Consider the following 27,761-nt stretch of genomic DNA (forward strand, 5'->3'; position numbering starts at 1 on the left):
ATCCTTGGCATTCAGTTGTCATCTATTTAGACTGTCTTTTTTTTTTTTTTTTCCTCAATTGTGGAAACATATATACAGCCTGAATCTTCCCATTCCACCCCCTCCCTAGCATTCCATTAGTGGGATTAATCACATTTAGAATGTTGTAATGCTATCACCTTCCCACCATCCTTTACTAGAGATTTCCCTTCACCTCAAACAGCAACCCTACACTCATTTCTTAACTCCCCATTGCCCCTTTCCCCATTTCTCTTAACCCATACTCTACTTTTCATCTCTATGGTCATATTCTCTGATGATTTCTTTGTGTTTACTGTGGGGCTTAAAATTAAACTCTTAAATCCATAACAATCTTGTTTTTCTTTGATACCAACTTAATTTCAATAGGACACATAAACTATGTACCTATACTCCTCCATTCCCCCACCTTTATATAGTTCTTGTAAAAATTACATATTTTACATTGAGTTCAAAACCACTGATTTGTCATTAGAGTTTGTGTATTTTATATCATGTAGGAAGTAAATAGTGGAGTTACAATTAAAAAATTATTGACTTCTATTTGTATTCCATTGTGGTCAGAGATTGTGCTTTGAATATATTCAATTCTTTGTTTGTTTGTTTTGTTTTTTTTAATTTATTGAGGCTTGTTTTATGTCCCATTCTGGAGAAAAATCCGTGATCACTAGAGAAAAATGAGTGTCCTGGTGATTTGGAATGTAAGGTTCTATATATGTCTGTTAAAATTCTCTATATCTCTTTCTCCTTTCTTTGTTTCTGTCGGTAGGGCTCTCTTTAGTATCTGAAGTAGGGCAGGTCTTTTATTGGCAATGTCTCTCAGCATTTGTTTGTGAAAAATTTAAGCTCTCCCTCAAATTTGAAGGAGAGTTTTGCTGGATAAAGTATTCTTGGTTGGAAATTTTTCTCTCTCAGAGTTTTAAATATGTCATGCCACTGCCTTCTTGTCTCCATGGTGGCCGCTGAGTGAGTCACAACTTAGTCTTGTTTCCTTTGTATGTGGTGAATTGCTTTTCTCTTGCTGCTTTCAGAACTTGCTCCTTCTCTTCAGTATTTGACAGTCTGATCAGAATATGTCTTGGAGTGGGTTTATTTGGATTTATTCTATTTGGAGTTCGCTGGGTATTTATGCTTTGTGTATTTATATTGTGTATAAGGTTTGGGAAGTTTTCCCCAACAATTTCTTTGAATACTCTTTCTAGACCTTTACCCTTCTCTTCCCCTTCTGGGACACCAATGTGCCTTAAGTTTGGATGTTTTATTTTATCTGTCGTATCCCTGAGATCCTTTTTGATTTTTTCGATTTTTTTTCTCCATTCTTTCTTTTGTTCTTTAATTTTCTGTTCTGTGGACCTCTGGGACACTGAGTTGTTGTTCAACTTTCTCTAATCTTGTATTATGAGTATCCAGAGTCTTTTTAATTTGGCCAGAAATTTCTTTTATTTCCATAAGATCTTCTGTTTTTTAATTTAATCTTGCAATTTCTTCTTTATGCTCTTCTAGGGTCTTCATGTCCCTTTTATCCTGTTCCATGGTCTTCTTGTCTTTTATATCCTGTGCCATGTTTTTGTTCCTCAATTGTAATTGTTTGATTAATTGTGCCAAGTACTGTGTCTCTTCTGATATTTTGCTTTGGTTGTTTGGGATCGGGTTTTCCATATTGTCTGGTTTTAGCATATGCATTAAGATTTTCTGTTGTTTTTGGCCTCTTGGCATTTGCTTTGCTTGATAGGGTTCTTTCAAATTGTAAAAAAAAATACCAATCTAATTTTTCAGAAATACAAGTTGGTGGCGTACCCTTTCTCCAACTAACCAGCAAATGGTGTCTATGAGTCACCTATACCCCTCAAGTCAGTTCTGCCCAATTCTGTCTCTGTGGTGTGTGGGGAAATGATTTTTGTGGAGTTCAGTTGGTGAACTCAGTTTGGGTTTGTTGTTGGAGCTGTCTGCCCTGAATGTGGGGCGTGTGTCTGCGTGGTTAGGCAGGCAGGGCAGCTTTAATATTCAGACCTCCCAGGTGTTCCCGGAGATTCAAGGCTGTTGCAAGAGTCTAAGCCTTCATTTCAGTTTTGCCCTAGATTGTCTCTGTCGCTGGCCCACAAACCACCGGCATTGACGTAGCGTCCCTGGGTTTTCCGAACGGGCCCCCCTTCTCAGCTGTGATCTTCAGGACCTCTGCTGAGGGAAGGCTGTGCTACGTCACTAGTGCACGTCATCCCTCAAGGGAAGCCCCAGGCTGTCGGGCTGTGCAGGGGTGCTCTCTGCCTGATGCAATGATTAGCCTATAATTCTTGACTGATGTAATTTCTGAATGAAAGGCAGGTAGTAGAGCTGGGCCCCACCCCTTTCCTCTTAGAGAAGATTGACACCTTCGGGGGAGGTCATTAGCATTTCAATGGTCTCTCTCTGCCTGTGCTATACCCTTGTCTGGGTCACAGAACTGGGAACTGAAAATGGCTGAGGCTTTCTCCACTGAGTTGAAAAAAGGAACAGAGCTAGTCCGAGGCGACCCTCCGGTTCTCCAAGGTCAGTCGTCACCCAAAGCCTCTGTCTACTTGTTGGAGATTCATACCTCTTAGTGAGCAGTTCACACTCGCTAATTACAACCCCAGTTGGAGCTCAGCTGAGCTACATTCGCTTGCTGGGAGAAAGCTTCTCTCTGGCACCAGGAGGGTTTGTAGCTTGGGCTGTGGGGGAGGGGTCTCCTGATTTGGATCCTCAGTTCTTACTTAGATTTTATGCTGTGATCTTGGGCAATCCTCCCAGTTCAGGTTAGTGTATGATGAGTGGACGGTCACGTTTGTCCCCCTGCAATTATTCTGGATTATTTACTAGTTGTTCCTGTTTTTTTTCAGTTTTTCAGGGAGACTACTTAGCTTCCACTCCTCTCTATGCCACCGTCTTGGATCCTCCCCAAGATCATCTCTTGTTTTTTTTTAATGTAAGCATTTAGAGCTATAAATTTCCCTCTCCTCACTGCCTTTGCTGCATCTCACAAGTTTTGGTTTGTTGTGTTTTCATTTTCTTTCACCTCTGGATATTTCCTAATTTCCCTTGTGATTTCTTCTGTAACCCATTTATTAAGTGCACGTTGTTCAATTTTTGCATATTTATGAATTATCCATTTCTCCCTCTGTTATTGATTCCTAGCTTCATTCCATTATGGTCAGAGAAAATACATTGTATGATTTCAATATTTTTTAATTTATTGAGACTTGTTTTGTGACCTAATGTATGGTCTTTCTTGGATAATGATCCATGTATACCAGAGAAGAATGTGTATTCTGCTGCTTTTGAGTTGTGTTCTATACATGTCTGTTAGATGTAGTTCTTTTAGAGTACTGTTCAAGCCTTCTGTTTCTTTATTGATTTCTGTCTACATGTTCTGTCCTTTCTTGAAAGTGGTGTATTGAAATGTAGATATATTTCACTGTTGAAATGGTGTATTCTTCTCTTAATGTAGAACCATCTATATTTTCTTTCATTGCTGTCAATATTTGCTTCATATATTGTGGAGCTCTGCCACTGGGAGCAAATATATTTATAATTGTCATGTCGTCTTGTTGTCATGTCCCTCATAATAGTTTTTGACTCAAAGTCTATTCTATGTGAGTTAGTATAACTATCCCAGCTCTCTTTTGTTTGCTCTTTGTATGGTATATATTTTTCCATCCTTTCGCTTTGAACCTTCTTGTGTCTTTGGATTTAATATCAGTCTCTTGTAAGCAGCATAGAGTTTGATCATGCTTTTTTTTTTTTTAATGCATTCTGCCAATCTATTCCTTTTGAATGGAGAGTTTAATATATTTACACTTAATGTAACTACTGATAGTGGAGAACTTCTGCCAGTTTGCTATTTTGTCTTATACTTTTTTTTGTATTGTACCATTTTGAGTCCCTTCTCGTTTCTTTCTGAATATATTTTTCCTATATTTTCTTTATGGTTACCATGGGGCTTAAATTTTACATCCTTAATCTATAACAATCGCATTTGATTTGTTACTAACTTAACTTCACTAGTATATACATACACTTTTCTTATAACCTTCCATCCCCCACTTTTTTTGTTTTACTTGTTGCAAATTATACCTTTTTGCATTGTATTTACAAAACCATGGATTTATCGTTACTTTTTATGCATATGAATTTTAAAATCTGTAAGAAATAAAAAGGCACATAACCAAAGATACAGTATAATAGTAATGGCATTTATAATTATCCACATGGTTACCTTTACTAGAACTCTTTATTTCTTTATGCTACTTCTAGTGTTCTTTCCTTTCGGTCCGCTTATAAGGCAAGTCACTGAACAACAGAACACAGTACTATTCATTCTCTAAGCCTAATATGCAAGTTCCTCCCCCATTTCTCCATTGGCTGGATACTCCAGCCTATTCGACAGGTCTAACTAACCCCCACAAATTTGAAACATTTGAGGTAAGTCTCCTGCACAAATTTGAAACAAGCAAAGCAAGCAAATTTGAAACATTTGAAACAAGTCTCCACCCCTGACTATAACTGTTATGCCCATGTAAGGCACTGACACTACTCCTATGCTTATATGGCCTCTTTACTTTGTTCTTTAAACACAGAGCCGGTTTGAGTTAGTTTGGTAACAAGTTATGAGGCTATTTCAGGAGTTTCTACACCTGAGTCTCAGTTTCCCCTATTCCGTATCACCTTGTGTGAAAGCTAAACTTAATTTTATTCTCACATAAATGTACCCCAAATTGTTACAAGTCTTTGGTTAATCTCCAGAATTCAGAAATGGATGGTTTTGACAGTTTTTGCCAGTGGTCTCCAATTGTTATGGAGGAATGAAATTTTAGAGGTTCTTAACTCTGCCATTCCTGACATCATCAATGCTTTATTTTTTGAAGTTATTTTTCTGGGTATAAAAGTCTAGGTTTACAGTTTTCTTTCAGTGCATTGAAGATCTATTCTACATAATTTTGGTTGTCTTTGTAATATACTATGAATCTACCATTATTTTGAAATGAAAAGTTGAAAAGAAAAGTTTCTTACAGCCTGATTCATAAGGTTTTCTGGGTTGGGAAATATATCTAAGTACTTTTTTTATTATCATTAAAGAAATTGTATGTTTACAGAAATAGCATGCATAAAATGCAGAATTCCCATATACCACCCTATTGTTAACACTTTGTTTTAGTGTGAGGACAGTTAGGCTAAAAATAGAGTCTGAAAACCAAAGTATAGAAGAAATTTATTGAGCTAAAGTAGCACTGATCGGAGCAACAACAAAAAGTCACTGTGCAAAAGGCAAGCTTTGGGGAAGCAGTTTATATGGCTGCTAGGAACCAAGGGAGGGTGTCGGGGTTGGGGAGGGGGAACAGTGGAGAGCGGGTATGTGTGTTGCCTGGGCAGGATGTCATTGGGCTAGTTTCATTGATTTTGCAACTTGGACAGGCAGGATGTTTCTGCAGGAACGGGGCTATCTAGTGAAAGATAAGCAGACTTGCTGGTGTCGGCATTACTTGTTTTTTTTTTTCCTGCGGGAGCAGAGGTCTTAGCACCATTGGTATGTCACCCTGACTCAGTTGTTCTCTGTTTCTTCTTTGTAGTTTCCTGGACTAAAAAAGGAAGTTCAGGGAGATCAAGATGGTTATTGAACTATTAACCATTCCATTTTCACAGTACCTTGGGTTCTTTTGTTTTTTTTTTTAAATACTTTCTACTTTTTCTTTAGTGTATTATTGTGTATGTGTACTACTTCATATCTTTTTTACTTTTAATTTTACTCTAGTAAAATTAACATATATACAACCTAAAATTTTCCTCTTTAACCTCATTCACATTTATAATTCAGTGTTGTTAATTACATTCACAATGTTGTGCTACCATCACCACCATCCATTACCAAAACTTTACTATCAACCCATACCCCACGCCCACCCCAGCCCCTGGTAACCTATATTCTAGATTTCTGACTATAAGTTTGCTTATTCTAATTATTTTTTAACAGTGAGATCATGCAATATTCATCCTTTTGTGTCTGGCTTACTTCACTTAACATGAAGTCTTCAAGGTTTATCCATGTTGTTGCATGAATCAGAACTTCATTCCTTTTAAATGCTGAATAATATTTCATTGTATGTATATACCACATTTTGTTTATCCATTCATTGGTTGATGGACACTTGGGTTGCTTCCATCTTTTGGCAATTGTGAATAATTCCTCTGTGAACATGGGTGCGCAAATATCTGTTCAAGTCCCTGCTTTCAGTTCTTCTGGGTATATAACTAGTAGTGGGATTGTCGGGTCATATGGTAACTTTACACTTAACTTTCTGAGGAATGCCAAACTGTCTTCCACAGTGGTTTCACTATTTCACATTCCCATCAACAATGAATGAGTGTTTTTATTTCTCGACATCCTCTCCAACATTTGTAATTTTCTGTTTATTTTTTTAATAGTAACCATTCTAGTGGGTGTGAAATGGTACCTGACAGTGGTTTTGATTTGCATTTCCCTAATAGCTAAAGATGTTGAGCATCTTTTCATATGCTTTTTTAGCCATTTGTATATCCTTTTTGGTGAAATGTCTATTCAAGTGTTTTGCCCATTTTTAAATTGGTTTTTTTTTTATTAAGTTGTAGGGTTTCTTTATATATTCTGGATATTAAACCCTTGTCAGCTATATGGTTTCCAAATATTTTCTCCCATTGATGAGGCTGTCTTTTCTCTTTCATGATGAAGTCCATTGATGCATGAAAGTTTTAAATTTTGATGAGGTTCCATTTATCTATTTTTGTTGTTGTTGTTGCTCATGCTTTGGGCATATAATCTAAGAAACCATCACCTAACGCAAGATCCTGAAGTTGCTTCCCTACATTTTCTTCTAGGAGTATCATGATCCTGGTTCTCATATTTAAAGTCAAACAGAATCCAGTGACTCCTCCAACCTTGGTCTTCCTTTTCAAGATGATTTTGGTTATTTGGGTCCCCTTACCTTTCATTGGTTTTTCCATTTCTGCAAGTAGGCTGTTGGGATTTTGATTGGGATTGTATTGAATCTGTAAATAATTTTGGGTAGAATTGACACCTTAACAATTTTTAGTCTTCCATTCCTTGAACACAGAATGTCCTGCCATTTCTTCAGTTCTTTGATTTCATTTAGTAAAGTTTAGTAGTTTTCTATGTATAAGTCCTTTACATCCTTGTTTAAATTTGGTCTTAGATATTTGATTTTGTTAGTTGCTATAGTAAATGGAATTTTTTTTCTCATTTCCTCCTCAGATTGCTCATTACTGGTGTATAGAAACATTACTGGTTTTTGCATGTTGATGTTCACCCTGCCACTTTGCTAAAATTGTGTATTAGCTCTAGTAGCTTCGTTGTGATTTTTTTTCAGTATTTCCTGTTAATAGGATCAAGTCATCTGTGAACAAGGAGAGTTTTACTTCTTCTTTACCAATTTGGATGCCTTTATTTCTTTTTTTTGCCTAATTACTCTGGCTAGAATTCCAGTACAGTGTTGAATAATAGTGGTGACAGTGGGCATCTTTGTCTTTTTCCTGATCTTAGGGAGCAAGTTTTCAGTCTTTTACCATAGAATATGATATTAATGGTGGGTTTTCCATATATGCCCTTTATAATGTTGAGAAAATTTCCGTCTATTCCTAGTTTTCTGAGTGTGTTTCTTTTTATTTTGAAATAAATTCAAAGTTATAGGAACAGTTACAAAAACAATACTAACCCCATACACAGAATTCCATCATACCTGACCCCCCTCCCCCGATAGCTCAATCCACCAACTTTAACATGCTGTCTCATCGCTATTTCTTTCCCTCCCTCCCTCCCTCCTTATCTATCATCCATCATCTATTGCTCTGTCTTCTGAGCATACAAGAGCTAGCTGCACACATCCTTGAACACACACTATAATTCACGTATACACTTCCCATGAACAAGAACATTCTTTTGTGCAGTCCTGTTAAGCGCATCTAAGAAGTACAAGAGATTCAACAATGATACAAAGCTTACATTCTGTATTTCCTTTTCCTTATGTCTCAACTGTGTCCCTTTGAGCCACCTGTCCTCTATCCTCCAATCCCATCCAAGTTCATCCTTGGCATTCAATTGTCATCTATTTAGACTGTGTTTTTTTTTTTTTTTTTCAGTTGTGGAAACATATATACAGCCTTAATCTTCCCATTCCACCCCCTCCCTAGCCTTCCATTAGTGGGATTAATCACATTTAGAATGTTGTAATGCTCTTTCCCACCATCCATTACTAGAAATTTCCTTTCACCTCAAACAGCAACCCTACACTCATTTCTTAACTCCCCATTGCCCCTTCCCCCATTTCTCTTAACCCAAACTCTACTTTTCATCTCTATGGTTATATTCTGTGATAATTTAATAATTTGATGTTTACTGTGGGGCTTAAAATTAACCTCTTAAATCCATATCAATCTTGTTTTTCTTTGATACCACCTTCACTTCAATAGGACACATAAACTATGTTCCTATACTCCTCCATTCCCCCACTTTTATATGGTTGTCTAAAATTACATATTTTACATTGAGTTCAAAACCACTGATTTCTCATTAGAGTTTGTGTATTTTATATCATGTAGGAAGTAAATAGTGGAGTTACAGTTCAAAAATTATTGACTTCTATTTGTATTCCATTGTGGTTGGAGAATGTTCTTTGGTATATTCAATTTTTTTTTTTTTTTTAATTTCTTGTCCCAGCTTATGGTCTCTTCTGGAGAAAGATCCATGATCACTGGAGAAAAATGAGTGTCCTGGTGATTTGGGATGTAAGGTACTATATATGTCTGTTAAAATTTTCTATATCTCTTTCTCCTTTCTTTGTTTCTCTGTTGGTAGGGCTCCCTTTAGTATCTGAAGTAGGGCAGGTCTTTTATTGGCAAAGTCTCTCAGCATTTGTTTGTCTGTGAAAAATTTAAGCTCTCCCTCAAATTTCAAGAGTTTTGCTGAATAAAGTATTCTTGGTTGGAAATTTTTCTCTTTCAGAATTTTAAATATGTCATGCCACTGCCTTCTCGCCTCCATGGTGGCCACTGAGTAGTCACAACTTAGTCTTATGTTGTTTCCTTTGTATGTGGTGAATTGCTTTTCTCTTGCTGCTTTCAGAACTTGCTCCTTCTCTTCAGTATTTGAGAGTCTGATCAGAATATGTCTCAGAGTGGGTTTATTTGGATTTATTCTATTTGGAGTTCGCTGGGCATTTATGCTTTGCGTATTTATATTGTGTATAAGGTTGGGGAAGTTTTCCCCAACAATTTCTTTGAATACTCTTTCTAGACCTTTACCCTTCTCTTCCCCTTATGGGACACCAATGAACCTTAAGTTTGGACATTTTATTTTGACTGTCGTATCCCTGAGATCCATTTCGATTTTTTCGATTTTTGTTTCCATTCTTTCTTTTGTTCTTTCATTTTCCGTTCTGTGGACTTCTAGGACACTGAGACATTGTTCAGCTTCCTCTAGTCTTGTATTGTGAATATCCAGAGTCTTTTTAATTTGGCCAACAGTTTCTTTTATTTCCATAAGATCTTCTATTTTTTTATTTACTCTTGCAATGTCTTCTTTATGCTCTTCTAGGGTCTTTCTTTATGTCGCTTATATACTGGGTCATGGTCTTCTTCATGTCCTTTAAATCCTTTGCCATGTTTTCATTCCTTGATTGTAGTTCTTTGATCAATTGTGCGGAGTACTGTGTCTCTTCCGATACCTTGATTTGTGTGTTTGGAGTTGGATTCTCCATATCGTCTGGTTTTATCATATGCATTAAGATTTTCTGTTGTTTTTGACCTCTTGGCATTTGCTTTGCTTGATAGGGTTCTTTCAAGTTGAAAAAAAAAGTACCTATCTAATTTTTCAGAAACACAACTTGGTGGCGTACACTTTCTCTAACTACCCAGCAGATGGCATCTGTGAATCACCTATACCCCTCAAGTCAGTTCTCTGCCTTGTCCCCGCGGAGCGTGGGGAAATGATTCTTGTGGGGTTCAGTTGGAGAACTCAGTTTGGGTGTGTTGCTGGAGCCGTCCGCCCTGAATGTGGGGCATGTGTACGGTGGCCAGGGAGGAAGGACATGTTTAATATTCAAATCCCCCAGGTTCCTGGAGAGTCAAGGCTGCTGCAAGAGTCTAAGCCTTTATTTCAGTTCAGCCCCAGACCTTCTCTCTCGCTGTCCCACAAACCACCAAACTTGGCGTAGTGTTCCTGGGTTTTCCAAGTGGGTCCCCCTGCCTCGCCGTGATCCTCCAGGAGCTCTGCCGAGGGAATGCCATGCTACGTCACCAGTGCACGCAGTCCCTCAAGGGAAGCCCCGGGCCGCCGTGCCGTGCCGGGGCACTTTCAGCCTGATGCAGAGATGGCCGAATGCGGCGTCTCCACACCCCCCTCCTCTCACAGTTCCTCTGTCCCAGCTCCAGGACAACTGGCGGGGCTCTGGGCTGTGGGCACGGCCCCGGGCAGGAGTTTATCCAGCCCTCCGGGGAGCCAGCTGCTAGCTGCGGGGTTTCTGTCTGCTTCCAGCTCTCCCCGCCATTCCCCTGGCCCTGAGGGTATCTGCAGTGGGCTATCTTTCAGGCCAGACACCGAGAGGCCGGCCCAGCCCCCTCTTGCTGTGTTTTGCTGCGTGTTTCCCACTATCGCAGCTGCAGCTGCTCCTGGGTTTTTCCCTTTTTTTTTTTTTTTTTTTTAAAGAGTGCATCGGTCTCCAAACACCAAACCCTGGCTTCCCCAGACTGCCGCATGGCTGCAGGTCATCCAACCAGCTTACTCACTTGTTTCAGAATGCAGACTCCCAGTTTCACCCAGTATATGGCCCCTGTGGAACTAGGAGACCTTGTCCAGCTGGTGCATCGCTGTAACCGGTATTCTGGGTCACTTCCTGGTTTTTATCTAGTGTTTTTCACGGAGTTGTTTTTTTTTTTCCCTGTCTCACCTAGCCGTCATCTTAGTTTCTCTCTGAGTGTGTTTTTATCAAGAAGGGATGTGGGATGCCTTTTTTGCGTCAACTGAGATGATCATGTATTTTTTCCCCTTGTTTTGTTAATGTGGTAGATTCCATTAATTTCTTATGTTGTACCACCCATTCATACCTAGGATAAATCCCACTTGACTATATGGTGTATAAATCTTTTAATGTGATGTTGGATTTGATTTATTGGAGATTTTGCATCTATATTCATAAGGGAAATTGGTCTGTAGTTTTATTTTCTTGTAGTATTTTTATCTGGCTTTGGTATTATGGTGATATTGGTCTCATAGAATGAGTTAGTTAGGGTTCTCTCCTCTTCAATTTTTTGGAAGAGTTATTAATTCTCTTGTAATGTTTTGTAGAATTCCCTTGCGAATCCACCTGATCCTGGTTTTTTCTTTTTTGGGAGATTTTTGTGGACTAGTTGAATCTCTTTTCTTATTATTGGTCTGTTGAGGTCTATTTCTTCTTGAGTCAGTGTAGGTTGTTCATGTGTTTCTAGGAATTTGTCCATTTCGTCTAGATTGTTTAATTTGTTGGCATACAATTGTACATAGTATCCTTTTATGATCCTTTTTATTTCTGTGGGGTTAGTAGTAATGTATGTCTTCTCATTTCTTATTTCATTTATTTACATTTTCTCTTTTTTGTCAGTCTTGCTAAAGGTTTGTCAATTCAATGATCTTTTCAGAGAACCACTTTTGATTTTGTTAATATTCTATTATTTTTAAGTCTCAATTTCCTTTATTTCCTTTATTCTCTAATCTTTGTTATTTCTTTCCTTATCCTTTCTTACATGTAGATGCTGTTTTTTTTTTCTTCTAGGTCCTCCAGGTGTGCAGGTTGTTCTTTGATTTTAGCTCCTCCTTCTTTTTTTTTTTTTTTTTAATTCAGTTTTATTGAAATATATTCACAAACCATACAGTCATCCATGGTATACAATCAACTGTTCACAGTATGATCATATAGTTATGCGTTCATCACCACAATCTATTTCTGAACATTTTCCTTACATCAGAAAGAATCAGAATAAGAATAAAAAATAAAAGTGAAAAGAGAATACCCAAACCATCCCCCCATCCCACCCTATTTGTCATTTAGTTTTTACTCCCATTTTTCTACTGATTTTTTTTCTATTTTTTAACTTTGTTTATCAAAAAATTAAAAACAAACAGGCAAACAACAACCAAAAAAACCCCACAACATTTCAAACAAAGCAATGGAGTAAGGAAAACAAATAACCTAAAATAACTACTTTGCTTCCAATATGTTCCTACCATACCCCAAGAAAATTGATAAACCGTGTCCAAACAGAGGAGTAAGAAAAACAAATAATCTAAAATAACTACATTGCTTCCAACATGTTCCTACCATACCCCAAGAAAATTAACAACCCCTAAGAAAACAAAGGAATAAGAGAAAAAAAAAACCTAAAATAACTCTATTGCTTCCAACATGATCTTACTATATCCAAGAAAGTTTACAAACCATAATCATTCGTGAGCATTCCCATAACATTGAGATTACCCTCCATAGTTTATCTGTTCTTATTAGATTATCATTCCCCCTCCACTAATTGGTATCTCTAGGTCCCCTACATTCTACAGTATAAAACATTGTACATTTTTCACAGAATTCACATTAGTGGTAACATACAATATCTCTCTTTTTGTGCCTGGCTTATTTTGCTCAGCATTATGTCTTTTTTTTTTTTTTTTTTTTTTTAATCTTCATTTTATTGAGATATATTCATATACCACGCAGTCATACAAAACAAATCGTACTTTCGATTGTTCACAGTACCATTACATAGTTGTACATTCATCACCCAAATCAATCCCTGACACCTTCATTAGCACACACACAAGAATAACAAGAATAATAATTAGAGTGAAAAAGAGCAATTGAAGTAAAAAAGAACACTGGGTACCTTTGTCTGTTTGTTTCCTTCCCCTATTTTTCTACTCATCCATCCATAAACTAGACAAAGTGGAGTGTGGTCCTTATGGCTTTCCCAATCCCCTTGTCACCCCTCATAAGCTACATTTTTATACAACTATCTTCGAGATTCATGGGTTCTGGGTTGTAGTTTGATAGTTTCAGGTATCCACCACCAGCTACCCCAATTCTTTAGAACCTAAAAAGGGTTGTCTAAAGTGTGCGTAAGAGTGCCCACCAGAGTGACCTCTCAGCTCCTTTTGGATTCTCTCTGCCACTGAAGCTTATTTCATTTCCTTTCACATCCCCCTTTTGGTCAAGAAGACGTTCTCTGTCCCATGATGCCAGGTCTACATTCCTCCCCAGGAGTCATATTCCACGTTGCCAGGGAGATTCACTCCCCTGGGTGTCTGATCCCACGTAGGGGGGAGGGCAGTGATTTCACCTTTCAAGTTGGCTTAGCTAGAGAGAGAGGGCCACATCTGAGCAACAAAGAGGCATTTGGGAAGAGTCTCTTAGGCACAACCATAGGGAGGCCTAGCCTCTCCTTTGCAGCAACCGTCTTCCCAAGGGTAAAACCTGTGGTAGAGGGCTCAACCCATCAAACCACCAGTCCCCTATGTCTGTGGTCATGTTAGCAACCATGGAGGTGGGGTAGGCGAATACCCCTGCATTCTCCACAGGCTCCTCACGGGGGTACTGCATCTTTTTTTTCCATTTTTTTTTTCCTTGTTTTTTTTTTTTTAACTTTCCCTTCTTTTTTAAATCAACTGTATGAAAAAAAAGTTAAAAAGAAAACAAACATACAATAAAAGAACATTTGAAAGAGACCATAACAAGGGAGTAAGAAAAAGACAACTAACCTAAGATAACTGCTTAACTTCCAACATGTTCCTACTTTACCCCAAGAAAGTTACCTAATATAGCAACATTTCTGTGAACTTGTTCCTACTATATCCATCAGAAATTAACAGACCATAGTCATTCCTGGGCATCCCCAGAACGTTAAATAGCTTATCTGTTCTTCTTGGATTATTGTTCCCCCTTCCTTAATTGCTCTCTATTGCTAGTTCCCCTACATTCTACATTATAAACCATTTGTTTTACATTTTTCAAAGTTCACATTAGTGGTAGCATATAATATTTCTCTTTTTGTGCCTGGCTTATTTCGCTTAGCATTATGTCTTCAAGGTTCATCCATGTTGTCATATGTTTCACGAGATCGTTCCTTCTTACTGCCGCGTAGTATTCCATCGTGTGTATATACCACATTTTATTTATCCACTCATCTGTTGAAGGACATTTGGGTTGTTTCCATCTCTTGGCAATTGTGAATAATGCTGCTATGAACATTGGTGTGCAGATATCTGTTCGTGTCACTGCTTTCCGATCTTCCGGGTATATACCGAGAAGTGCAATCGCTGGATCGAATGGTACCTCTATATCTAGTTTTCTAAGGAACTGCCAGACTGACTTCCAGAATGGCTGAACCATTATACAGTCCCACCAACAATGAATAAGAGTTCCAATTTCTCCACATCCCCTCCAGCATTTGTAGTTTCCTGTTTGTTTAATGGCAGCCATTCTAACCGGTGTTAGATGGTATCTCATTGTGGTCTTAATTTGCATCTCTCTAATAGCTAGTGAAGCTGAACATATTTTCATGTGTTTCTTGGCCATTTGTATTTCCTCTTCAGAGAACGATCTTTTCATATCTTTTGCCCATTTTATAATTGGGCCGACTGTACTATTGTCATTGAGTTGTAGGATTTCTTTATATATGGAAGATATCAGTCTTTTGTCAGATACATGGTTTCCAAAAATTTTTTCCCATTGAGCTGGCTGCCTCTTTACCTTTTTGAGAAATTCCTTTCAGGTGCAGAAACTTCTAAGCTTGAGGAGTTCCCATTTATCTATTTTCTCTTTTGTTGCTTGTGCTTTGGGTGTAAAGTCTAGGAAGTGGCCGCCTAATACAAGGTCTTGAAGATGTTTTCCTACATTACCTTCTAGGAGTTTTATGGTACTTTCTTTTATATTGAGATCTTTGGTCCATTTGGAGTTAATTTTTGTGTAGGGGGTGAGGTAGGGGTCCTCTTTCATTCTTTTGGATATGGATATCCAACTCTCCCAGCCCCATTTGTTGAAAAGACCATTATGACTCAGTTCAGTGACTTTGGGGGCCTTATCAAAGATCAGTTGGCCATAGATCTCAGGGTCTATCTCCGAATTCTCAATTCGATTCCATTGATCTATATGTCTGTCTTTGTGCCAGTACCATCCTGTTTTGGCAACTGTGGCTTTATAATAAGCTTCAAAGTCAGGGAGTGTAAGTCCTCCCACTTCGTTTTTCTTTTTTAGAGTGTCTTTAGCAATTCGAGGCATCTTCCCTTTCCAAATAAATTTGATAACTAGCTTTTCCAAGTCTGCAAAGTAGGTTGTTGGAATTTTGATTGGGATTGCATTGAATCTGTAGATGAGTTTGGGTAGAATTGACATCTTAATGACATTTAGTCTTCCTATCCATGAAGATGGAATATTTTTCCATCTTTTAAGGTCCCCTTCTATTTCTTTTAGTAGAGTTATGTAGTTTTCTTTGTATAGGTCTTTTACATCTTTGGTTAAATTTATTCCTAGGTACTTGATTTTTTTAGTTGCTATTGAAAATGGTATCTTTTTCTTGAGTGTCTCTTCAGTTTCTTCATTTCTAGCATATAGAATCATTACTGACTTATGTGCATTAATCTTGTATCCCGCTGCTTTGCTAAATTTGTTTATTAGCTCTAGTAGCTGTATCGTCGATTTCTCAGGGTTTTCTAGATATAAGATCATATCATCTGCAAACAATGACAGTTTTACTTCTTCTTTTCCAATTTGGATGCCTTTTATTTCATTGTCTTGCCGGATTGCCCTGGCTAGCACTTCCAGCACAATGTTGAATAACAGTGGTGACAGCGGGCATCCTTGTCTTGTTCCTGATCTTAGAGGGAAGGCTTTCAGTCTCTCACCATTGAGTACTATGCTGGCTGTGGGTTTTTCATATATGCTGTTTATCATGTTGCGGAAGTTTCCTTCAATTCCTACCTTTTGAAGTGTTTTTATCAAAAAGGGATGTTGGATTTTGTCAAATGCTTTTTCAGCATCTATTGAGATGATCAATTGATTTTTCCCTTTTGACTTGTTAATGTGTTGTAATACATTGATTGATTTTCTTATGTTGAACCATCCTTGCATGCCTGGAATGAACCCCACTTGGTCATGGTGTATGATTTTTTTAATGTGTCTTTGGATTTGATTTGCAAGTATTTTGTTGAGGATTTTTGCATCTATATTCATTAGGGAGATTGGCCGGTAGTTTTCCTTTTTTGTAGCATCTTTGCCTGGTTTTGGTATTAGATTGATGTTAGCTTCATAAAATGAGTTAGGTAGTGTTCCATTTTCTTCAATGTTTTGAAAGAGTTTGAGTAAGATTGGTGTCAGTTCTTTCTGGAAAGTTTGGTAGAATTCCCCTGTGAAGCCATCTGGCCCTGGGCATTTATTTGTGGGAAGATTTTTGATGACTGATTGGATCTCTTTGCTTGTGATGGGTTGGTTGAGGTCTTCTGTTTCTTCTCTGGTCAGTCTAGGTTGTTCATATGTTTCCAGGAAATTGTCCATTTCCTCTACATTATCCAGTTTGTTGCCATACAGTTGTTCATAGTATCCTCTTATAATTTTTTTAATTTCTTCAGGATCTGCAGTTATGTCACCTTTTTCATTCATTATTTTGTTTATATGGGTCTTCTCTCTTTTTGATTTTGTCAGTCTAGCTAGGGGTTTGTCAATGTTGTTGATCTTCTCAAAGAACCAACTTTTGGTGCTATTTATCCTCTCTATTGTTTTTTTGTTCTCTATGTCATTTATTTCTGCTTTAATCCTTGTTATTTCTTTTCTTGTATTTGGTTTAGGATTGGTTTGCTGTTCATTTTCTAGCTTCTTCAGTTGATCCATTAGTTCTTTGATTTTGGCTCTTTCTTCCTTTTTAATATATGCGTTTAGTGCTATAAATTTCCCCCTTAGCACTGCTTTTGCTGCATCCCATAGGTTTTGGTATGTTGTGTTCTCATTTTCATTCGTCTCTATATATTTAGCAATTTCTCTTGCTATTTCTTCTTTAACCCACTGATTGTTTAGGAGTGTGTTGTTTAACCTCCAGGTATTTGTGAATTTTCTAAGTCTCTGATGGTTATTGACTTCTAATTGTATTCCATTGTGGTCAGAGAATGTGCTTTGAATAATTTCAATCTTTTTAAATTTATTGAGGCTTGTTTTATGTCCCAGCATATGATCTATTCTGGAGAAAGTTCCATGAGCACTAGAAAAGTATGTGTATCCTGGTGATTTGGGATGTAATGTCCTGTATATGTCTGTTAAATCTAATTCATTTATCAGATTGTTTAGGTTTTCAGTTTCCTTATTGGTCTTCTGTCTGGTTGATCTATCTATAGGAGAGAGTGATGTGTTGAAGTCTCCCACAATTATTGTGGAAACATCAATTGCTTCCTTTAGTTTTGCCAGTGTTTCTCTCATGTATTTTGTGGCACCTTGGTTGGGTGCATAGACATTTACGATTGTTATTTCTTCTTGCTGAATTGCTCCTTTTATTAGTACGTAGTGGCCTTCTTTGTCTCTCCAAACATCCCTGCATTTGAAGTCTATTTTATCTGAGATTAATATTGCTAGACCTGCTTTCTTTTCGCTGTAGCTTGCATGAAATATTTTTTTGCATCCTTTCACTTTCAGTTTCTTTGTGTCCCTGTGTCTAAGATGAGTCTCTTGTATGCAACATATTGATGGTTCATTTTTTTTATCCATTCTGCGAATCTATATCTTTTAATTGGGGAGTTTAATCTATTTACATTCAACGTTATAACCGTGAAGGCATTTCTTGAATCAGCCATCTTATCCTTTGGTTTATGTTTGTCATATTTTTCCCCTCTATTAATATCCTTTATTGTACCCATACCAAATCTCTTTAGTACTGAACCTTTCTCCAAGTCTCTCTGTCCTTTCTTTGTTTCTCTGTCTGTAGGGCTCCCTTGAGTATCTCCAGTAGGGCACAGGTCTCTTGTTAGCAAATTCTCTCAGCATTTGTTTGTCTGTGAAAAATTTAAGCTCTCCCTCAAATTTGAAGGAGAGCTTTGCTGGATAAAGTATTCTTGGCTGGAAATTTTTCTCACTCAGAATTTTAAATATATCGTGCCACTGCCTTCTTGCCTCCATGGTGGCTGCTGAGTAGTCACTACTTAGTCTTATGCTGTTTCCTTTGTATGTGGTGAATTGCTTTTCTCTTGCTGCTTTCAGAACTTGCTCCTTCTCTTCTGTGTTTGACAGTGTGATCAGTATATGTCTCGGAGTGGGTTTATTTGGATTTATTCTATTTGGAGTTCGCTGAGCATTTATGATTTGTGTATTTATGTTGTTTAGAAGATTTGGGAAGTTTTCCCCAACAATTTCTTTGAATACTCTTCCTAGACCTTTACCCTTTTCTTCCCCTTCTGGGACACCAATGAGTCATATTTGGATGTTTCATATTATCTATCATATCCCTGAGGTCCATTTCGATTTTTTCAATTTTTTTCCCCATTCTTTCTTTTATGCTTTCATTTTCCATTCTGTCATCTTCGAGGTCACTGATTCGTTGTTAAACTTCCTCTAGTCTTGTACTATGAGTGTCCAGAATCTTTTTAATTTGGTCAACAGTTTCTTTAATTTCCATAAGATCATCCATTTTTTTATTTAGTCTTGCAATGTCTTCTTTATGCTCTTCTAGGGTCTTCTTGATTTCCTTTATCTCCCGTACTATGGTCTCATTGTTCATCTTTAGTTCTTTGAGTAGCTGCTCTAGGTGCTGTGTCTCTTCTGATCTTTTGATTTGGGTGCTTGGGCTTGGGTTATCCATATCGTCTGGTTTTTTCATATGCTTTATAATTTTCTGTTGTTTTTGGCCTCGTGGCATTTGCTGAACTTGATAGGGTTCTTTTAGGATTTGTAGACCATTTGAATTCCTTATCTCTAATTTATCAGATCTACAGCTTCGTGGAGTACACTTTCTCTAACTAACCAGCAGGTGGCGTCCACGAGCCACCTGTTCTCCACAAGCCAGTTCTCCCCTGCTTAGCCTTTTTGGTGAGTGGGGGAGTGAGTCTTGTGGGGCCCAATTGGTGTACCAAGCTTGCGTGTGTAGTTGGTGTTGCCTGCCCTGTATTTGGGGCGTTTTTCTGGGTAGTCAGGGAGGGGGTGTGGCTCTAACAATCAAATCTCCCTGGTGATCCTAGAGTTTTAAAGCTGCTGCAATAGTCTAATCCTTCAGTTCAGTCCTGCCACAGTTTGTCTCTGCCACTGACCCACACGTCCTTGGTATTGGCGTATGGCTCCTGAGACTTGCAAGTGGGCCTCTCTTCCAGGCCGTGCACCCCGGGTCCTCTGTTGAGGGATGACTGTGCTATGTCACAGGTGAGTGCCGTCCCCCCAGGGCAGTTTTGGGCTGCTGGGCTGTGTAGGGAGGCTCCCAGTCTGCTGAAATGATGGCTGAATGGGGGTTTGTTAATTCACACTGCTCTACCTTCCCAACTCTGGGACAATCAGGTGAGGTTGCAGGGAAGGCTAATGTCCACGCCCAATTTTGTGGTGTGTGCCTGTTATTTGAAGCACTTCCGTCACACTGGGTTGTCTGGGGCAGTTCTGGGCTATGGGGCTGGCGATGGGCAGGAGTGTTTCCTGTCAACCAGGATGATGGCTGTGAGCGGACACCCCCTGTGCCAGTTTGAATGTATTGTGTCCCCCAAATGCCATTATCTTTGTGGTCTTGTGGGACAGACGTTTTGGTGCTGGTTAGATTTGCTTGGAATGTGCCCCACCCAGCTGTGGGTGGTGACTTTGGTGGGATACTCCCATGGAGGTGTGACCCCACCCATTCAGGGTGGGCCTTGATCAGTGGAGCCATATAAAACATGCTGACTCAAAGAGACTGAACGGAGTGTAGCTATGAGTGACATTTTTAAGAGGAGCAAGCTTGCTAGAGAGGAACATCCCGGGAGAAAGCCATTTTGAAACCAGAACTTTGGAGCAGACGCCAGCCATGTGCCTTCCCAGCTAAGAGAGGTTTTCCGGACGCCATTGGCCATCTCCAGTGAAGGTACCCGATTACTGATGTGTTACCTTGGACGTTTTGTGGCCTTAAGACTGTAACTGTGTAGTGAAATAAACCCCCATTTTATAAAAGCCTATCCATCTCTGGTGTTTTGCATTCTGCAGCATTAGCAAACTAGAACAGATTTTGGTACCGGAGAAGTGGGGTGCTTTTGCTGCTGTGTTTGCAAATACCAAACATGTTGGAACGGCTTTTCAAATGGATAAGGGGAAGACTCTGGAAGAATTGTGAGGAGCTTGATAAAAAAGGCCAAAACTGCTTTAAAGAGACTGTTTGTGGAAATATGGACTCTAAAGATACTTCTGATGAGGACTTGAACAGAAATGATGAATGTGTTGTAAACTGGAAGAAAGGCGATCCTTGTTTTAAAGTGGCACAGAATTTGGCAAAATTGAGTCCTGGTGTCAGATGGAAGGAAGAATTTGGAAGCAACAACCTGGAATACTTAGCTGAGGAATTCTCCAGACTACGTGTGGAGGACATATCCTGGCTTCTCCTTGCAGCTTATAGTAAAATGCGAACAGAGAGAGATAAACTTAGAACTGAACTCTTGGGTTCAAAGAAGCCAGAAGTTGATGGCTTGGAAAATTACAGGCTTCTAGGGGGTGGAATCCCAGAAGCTACAGCCCAACGTGAGGATGTAACCAAACATGGAACCCAGCCGCCATTTCAGTACAAGCCAAGATTGGAAAAGGAGTTAAGCAGAAAGGATTTGTGGAAAATCCTGTTGTCTGATGGCTTTGACCCCTGCATGCTTCATGCAAAGCCAACAGAATTTTTGCGAGATCTTTATAGACAGAGCCATTGCCTGCCTGGACTGGAGGAGACAGACAAGGAAAAAATTAAAGGAAAAATCTCTTCAAAGACAGAGCCATGGAGGTTGAGGTCTGGAGTTAGGAGGTCTCGGGCTGGGAGAGCGGAGCAGCCCACATGCATGGAAAGGGTGAGTTTGCCCTGGAGGTCAAGGGCGGGCTTTCCGCCTCGATGCTCTGGAAGAGTTTTGCCACCTCAGGTCCCAAAGAGGTTGGAGCACATTTCCAGGGAATTGGGGAGAGCCTGGCTGCCACCACACTGTTCTGAAGGGGTTGAGCTTGTGCCCCGGAGATGGAAGGGATTCCGGGAGCTTCCCCGAGGTTTGAGGAGGGTGGAGCCGAGATGGTGGTCTCCCCAATGTGTGGAAATGTTGGAGCACTCACCCAAGCATTTGGAGAAGAAACAGCTGCCAAAAAGGCCCTTGGGAAGGGTTAGGCTCCCGCTCTCTCAAGCCCCAAGGATGCAATGTTGTTCTGTAAATGACTCTCAGACTTTGAAATCTAATGGAGTTTGTCCTGCAGGTTTTAGAAACTGTTTTGGTCCTGTTAACCCTGTTTTCCTTACTGTTTCTCCTTATGGCAATGGGAATGTTTATCCTATGAATGTCCCTCCTTTGTATACTGGAAGCATATAACTTGTGCTAAGTCCACAGATCCAAAGCTAAATGAAAAGTATGCCTTAGGACTGACCACACCTATATTTGATTTTGATGGGATTTTGTACTTAACTTTTGTTACTGAAATGGTTTAAGTTTTTGTGATATTGTGATGAAATGAATGTATTTTGTATTTGGAAAGATAATGTCATTTTGGGGTCCAGGGGGTGGAATGTGCCAGTTTGAATGTATTGTGTCCCCCAAATGCCATTATCTTTGTGGTCTTGTGGGACAGACGTTTTGGTGCTGGTTAGATTTGCTTGGAATGTGCCCCACCCAGCTGTGGGTGGTGACTTTGGTGGGATACTCCCATGGAGGTGTGACCCCACCCATTCAGGGTGGGCCTTGATCAGTGGAGCCATATAAAACATGCTGACTCAAAGAGACTGAACGGAGTGCAGCTATGAGTGACATTTTTAAGAGGAGCAAGCTTGCTAGAGAGGAACATCCCGGGAGAAAGCCATTTTGAAACCAGAACTTTGGAGCAGACGCCAGCCATGTGCCTTCCCAGCTAAGAGAGGTTTTCCGGACGCCATTGGCCATCTCCAGTGAAGGTACCCGATTACTGATGTGTTACCTTGGACGTTTTGTGGCCTTAAGACTGTAACTGTGTAGTGAAATAAACCCCCATTTTATAAAAGCCTATCCATCTCTGGTGTTTTGCATTCTGCAGCATTAGCAAACTAGAACACCCCCCTTTTCTTGGGAAGTTGTGGTGTTTAGTGAATTTTCTCAGCCACTGGATTATTGCGTTTTGTCTCAGAGCTCTCCTAGTTCTGCTCTTGACTTGACCTGCCCAAATAGTAAGTCTTTGAAGCTTTCTGTATTGGGCTTCTTAGAGTAATTGTTTTAGAAAAAGAAAAAAGGATTAAAAAAAAAAAAAGAAAAAAAAACGGGCCCTCCTCAGAGATCTAAAGGGTTATTGAAATGCTAAGAGACAAAGCAACCAGGGCCATTAAGGAAAGGCCCACAGGGCAGAGAGATCAGCTTTTCTTCGGGATTTGCATATGTGCCTCAGGGCCCTTCCCCTTTCTATGTTCACCAGAACTCCAAAAATCCTCCGCTTTTATTTTGGAGTTTTTCGTGTTGTTTTTTTTCTATGGATGTCTCGTCTCTGCTGGGCTGGCTGCTCTCAGATTCTCTGGTGTCTAGTCTCAGTCTATCTTTGGTTGGAGTTTGAATCAGTAGAATGAGTTTCCGATAAGAGTTGCCACTGCAGTTCTCCCTTCTCCTTCCCGGAGCTGACAGCCCCTCCTCCCCCGGGACTGAGCCTGGCAGGGAGGGGCACGGGTCCCCTGGCCGCAAAAACTTACAGATTTCACTGATCTCAGCAGTTCCACGTTTTCATGAGTGTTGTATGAAGTATGCCCAAAGTCAGATTGCTCTGTGGTGTCCAGTCCACGCAGTTCCTGGCTTTCTACCTACTTTCCTGGAGGAGTAACTAAAACATACAGCTCACCAGTCTGCCATCTTGCCCCGCCTCCTCCTCCTCCTTTTTTTTTTTTTTTTTTTAAATCTTTTTATTTTGACATAATTATAGATTCACAGGAGTCTGCAAAGAAATGTACAGGGACGTCCAATGCACCTTTCAACCTCTTGCAGTGTTCACATCTTGTACAATTAGAATGCAAAATCAAAACCAAGGAATTGACATTGGTACAATCCTTAGAGTTTATTCAGATTTCATCAGTTATACATGTACTCATTTTGTGTATAGCTCTATGTAATTTTATTACATGTTTAGCCTTGTGTAACCATCACTACAACAAGATACTCAACTGTGTATGTGAATTATATCTCAATAAAACTGTTAAAGGAAATATTCAACTGTGCCATCATCATAAGACATGTTGGTGTTATCCCTTTATAACCACACCTAACCCTCCCTATCACTAACCCCTAGCAACCACTAATCTGTTCTCCATCCCTATAATTATGTTCTTTCATGAATGTTACCTAAATGGAATCATGCTGTAGATTGGCTTTTTCACTCAGCATAATTTCTATGAGATCCATCCAAGTTTCTGAGTCTATCAATAGTTTGTTCCCTTTTATTTCTGAGTAGTATTCCATGGTATGGTATACCACAGTTTGTTTAACTATTTACCCATTAAAGGACATTTGGTTAGTTTCCAGTTTTGAGCTGTTACAAATAAAACAGCTATGAACGATTGTGTACAAGTTTCTGCATGAAAATAAGTCTTCATTTCTCTTGGATAAATGCCCAGGAGTGTGATTGCTGGGTCATATAAGTAACTGAATTTATGGTTTTGTTTTTTTTTAAGAAACTGCCAAACTGCTTTCCAGAGTGGCTGTACCATTTTACATTCCCACCAGCAAAATATGAGTGATTCAGTTTCTCTGCATCTTCTTCCTCATTAGGTAATTCTGCATCTTCACCAGCATTTGATGTTAATAACTATTTTTCATTTTAGTCATTTTGATAGGTGTGTAATGATATCTCATTATAGTTTAATTTGCATTTTACTAATGGCTAATGATGTTGAATATCTATTCATATGCTTATTTGTGATCTGTATTCTCTTTGGTAAAATGTCTGTGTATGTCTTGCCTTCTTTCTAAAAGTTTTTGTAATGTTGAGCTTTGAGAGTTCTTTTTTATTCTAGATATAAGACCTTTGTCAGATATGTGATTTGCAAATACTTTCTCCCAGTCTGCAGTTTGTCTATTTTTTGTTTTTCGATGAGGTCCATTTTACCAATTTTTCCTCTTATGGATTGTGTCAGGTCTAGGAACTCTTTGCCTGGTCCTGGGTCCTGAAGATTTTCTCCTATATATTTTTTCTAGATGTTTTATAGTTTTGCATCTAAGTCCATGATTTTATTTTATTTATTTATTTTTTTAATCATCATTTTATTGAGATATATTCACATACCACGCAGTCATACAAAACAAATTGTACTTTCGATTGTTTACAGTACCATTACATAGTTGTACATTCATCACCTAAATCAATCCCTGACACCTTCCTTAGCACACACACAAAAATAACAAGAATAATAATTAGAGTGAAAAAGAGCAATTGAAATAAAAAAGAACACTGGGTACCTTTGTCTGTTTGTTTCCTTCCCCTACTTTTCTACACATCCATCCATAAACTAGACAAAGTGGAGTTTGGTCCTTATGGCTTTCCCAATCCCATTGTCACCGCTCATAAGCTACATTTTTATACAACTGTCTTCGAGATTCATGGGTTCTGGGTTGTAGTTTGATAGTTTCAGGTATCCACCACCAGCTACCCCAATTCTTTGGAACCTAAAAAGGGTTGTCTAAAGTGTGCGTAAGAGTGCCCACCAGAGTGACCTCTCAGCTCGTTTAGGAATCTCTCTGCCACTGAAGCTTATTTCATTTCCTTTCACATCCCCCTTTTGGTCAAGAAGATGTTCTCCGTCCCACGATGCCGGGTCTACATTCCTCCCCGGGAGTCATATTCCATGTTGCCAGGGAGATTCACTCCCCTGGGTGTCTGATCCCACGTAGGGGGGAGGGCAGTGATTTCACCTTTCAAGTTGGCTTAGCCAGAGAGAGAGGGCCACATCTGAGCAACAAAGAGGCATTCAGGAGGAGACTCTTAGGCCCAAATATAGGGAGACCTAGCCTCTCCTTTGCAGCAACCGTCTTCCCAAGGGTAAAACTTATGGTAGAGGGCTCAACCCATCAAACCACCAGTCCCCTATGTCTGTGGTCATGTTAGCAACCATGGAGGTGGGGTAGGCGAATACCCCTGCATTCTCCACAGGCTCCTCAAGGGGGCACTACATCTTTTTTTTTTTTTCCTTGTTTTTCTTTTCTTTTTTTTTTTTTTTTAACTTTCCCTTCGTTTTTAAATCAACTGTATGAAAAAAAAAGTTAAAAAGAAAACAAACATGCAATAAAAGAACATTTCAAAGAGACCATAACAAGGGGGTAAGAAAAAGACAACTAACCTAAGATAACTGCTTAACTTCCAACATGTTCCTACTTTACCCCAAGAAAGTTACATAATATAGCAACATTTCTGTGAACTTGTTCCTACTATATCCATCAGAAATTAACAGACCATAGTCATTTCTGGGCATCCCCAGAACGTTAGCTTATCTGTTCTTCTTGGATTATTGTTCCTCCTTCCTTAATTGCTCTCTACTGCTAGTTCCCCTACATTCTACATTATAAACCATTTGTTTTACATTTTTCAAAGTTCACATTAGTGGTAGCATATAATATTTCTCTTTTTGTGCCTGGCTTATTTCGCTCAGCATTATGTCTTCAAGGTTCATCCATGTTGTCATATGTTTCACCAGATCGTTCCTTCTTACTGCCGCGTAGTATTCCATCGTGTGTATATACCACATTTTATTTATCCACTCATCTGTTGAAGGACATTTGGGTTGTTTCCATCTCTTGGCAATTGTGAATAATGCTGCTATGAACATTGGCGTGCAGATATCTGTTCGTGTCACTGCTTTCCGATCTTCCGGGTATTTACCGAGAAGTGCTGGTAGCTCTATATCTAGTTTTCTAAGGAACTGCCAGACTGACTTCCAGAGTGGCTGAACCATTATACAGTCCCACCAACAATGAATAAGAGTTCCAATTTCTCCACATCCCCTCCAGCATTTGTAGTTTCCTGTTTGTTTAATGGCAGCCATTCTAACCGGTGTTAGATGGTATCTCATTGTGGTCTTAATTTGCATCTCTCTAATAGCTAGTGAAGCTGAACATTTTTTCATGTGTTTCTTGGCCATTTGTATTTCCTCTTCAGAGAACTGTCTTTTCATATCTTTTGCCCATTTTATAATTGGGCTGTCTGTACTATTGTCATTGAGTTGTAGGATTTCTTTGTATATGCAAGATATCAGTCTTTTGTCAGATACATGGTTTCCAAAAATTTTTTCCCATTGAGTTGGCTGCCTCTTTACCTTTTTGAGAAATTCCTTTGAGGTGCAGAAACTTCTAAGCTTGAGGAGTTCCCATTTATCTATTTTCTCTTTTGTTGCTTGTGCTTTGGGTGTAAAGTCTAGGAAGTGGCCGCCTAATACAAGGTCTTGAAGATGTTTTCCTACATTATCTTCTAGGAGTTTAATGGTACTTTCTTTTATATTGAGATCTTTGGTCCATTTTGAGTTAATTTTTGTGTAGGGGGTGAGGTAGGGGTCGTCTTTCATTCTTTTGGATATGGATATCCAACTCTCCCAGCCCCATTTGTTGAAAAGACCATTATGGCTCAGTTCGGTGACTTTGGGGGCCTTATCAAAGATCAGTCGGCCATAGATCTGAGGGTCTATCTCTGAATTCTCAATTCGATTCCATTGATCTATATGTCTATCTTTGTGCCAGTACCATGCTGTTTTGGCAACTGTGGCTTTATAATAAGCTTCAAAGTCAGGGAGTGTAAGTCCTCCCACTTCGTTTTTCTTTTTTAGAGTGTCTTTAGCAATTCGAGGCATCTTCCCTTTCCAAATAAATTTGATAACTAGCTTTTCCAAGTCTGCAAAGTAGGTTGTTGGAATTTTGATTGGGATTGCATTGAATCTGTAGATGAGTTTGGGTAGAATTGACATCTTAATGACATTTAGCCTTCCTATCCATGAACATGGAATACTTTTCCATCTTTTAAGGTCCCCTTCTATTTCTTTTAGTAGAGTTATGTAGTTTTCTTTGTATAGGTCTTTTACATCTTTGGTTAAGTTTATTCCTAGGTACTTGATTTTTTTAGTTGCTATTGAAAATGGTATCTTTTTCTTGAGTGTCTCTTCAGTTTGTTCATTTCTAGCATATAGAAACATTACTGACTTACGTGCATTAATCTTGTATCCCGCTACTTTGCTAAATTTGTTTATTAGCTCTAGTAGGTGTATCGTTGATTTCCCAGGGTTTTCTAGATATAAGATCATATCATCTGCAAACAATGACAGTTTTACTTCTTCTTTTCCAATTTGGATGCCTTTTATTTCTTTGTCTTGCCGGATTGCCCTGGCTGGCACTTCCAGCACAATGTTGAATAACAGTGGTGACAGCGGGCATCCTTGTCTTGTTCCTGATCTTAGAGGGAAGGCTTTCAGTCTCTCACCATTGAGTACTATGCTGGCTGTGGGTTTTTCATATATGCTGTTTATCATGTTGAGGAAGTTTCCTTCAATTCCTACCTTTTGAAGTGTTTTTATCA

General features: G+C 39.0%; 1 protein-coding gene across 1 annotated transcript in view; it reads left to right on the forward strand.

Annotated features, from left to right (window-relative positions):
* CCDC73 (coiled-coil domain containing 73) overlaps positions 1 to 27,761 on the forward strand; it is a 250,565-nt gene that overhangs the window by 17,119 nt on the left and 205,685 nt on the right. The window contains exon 2 of the mRNA XM_037838965.1: positions 8,738 to 8,810. The gene's annotated coding sequence lies outside the window, so the exon portion shown is untranslated. The remainder of the gene's footprint in view (positions 1 to 8,737; positions 8,811 to 27,761) is intronic.

Source organism: Choloepus didactylus, chromosome 6, assembly GCF_015220235.1.
Source record: "Choloepus didactylus isolate mChoDid1 chromosome 6, mChoDid1.pri, whole genome shotgun sequence".
Taxonomy (NCBI): domain Eukaryota; kingdom Metazoa; phylum Chordata; class Mammalia; order Pilosa; family Megalonychidae; genus Choloepus; species Choloepus didactylus.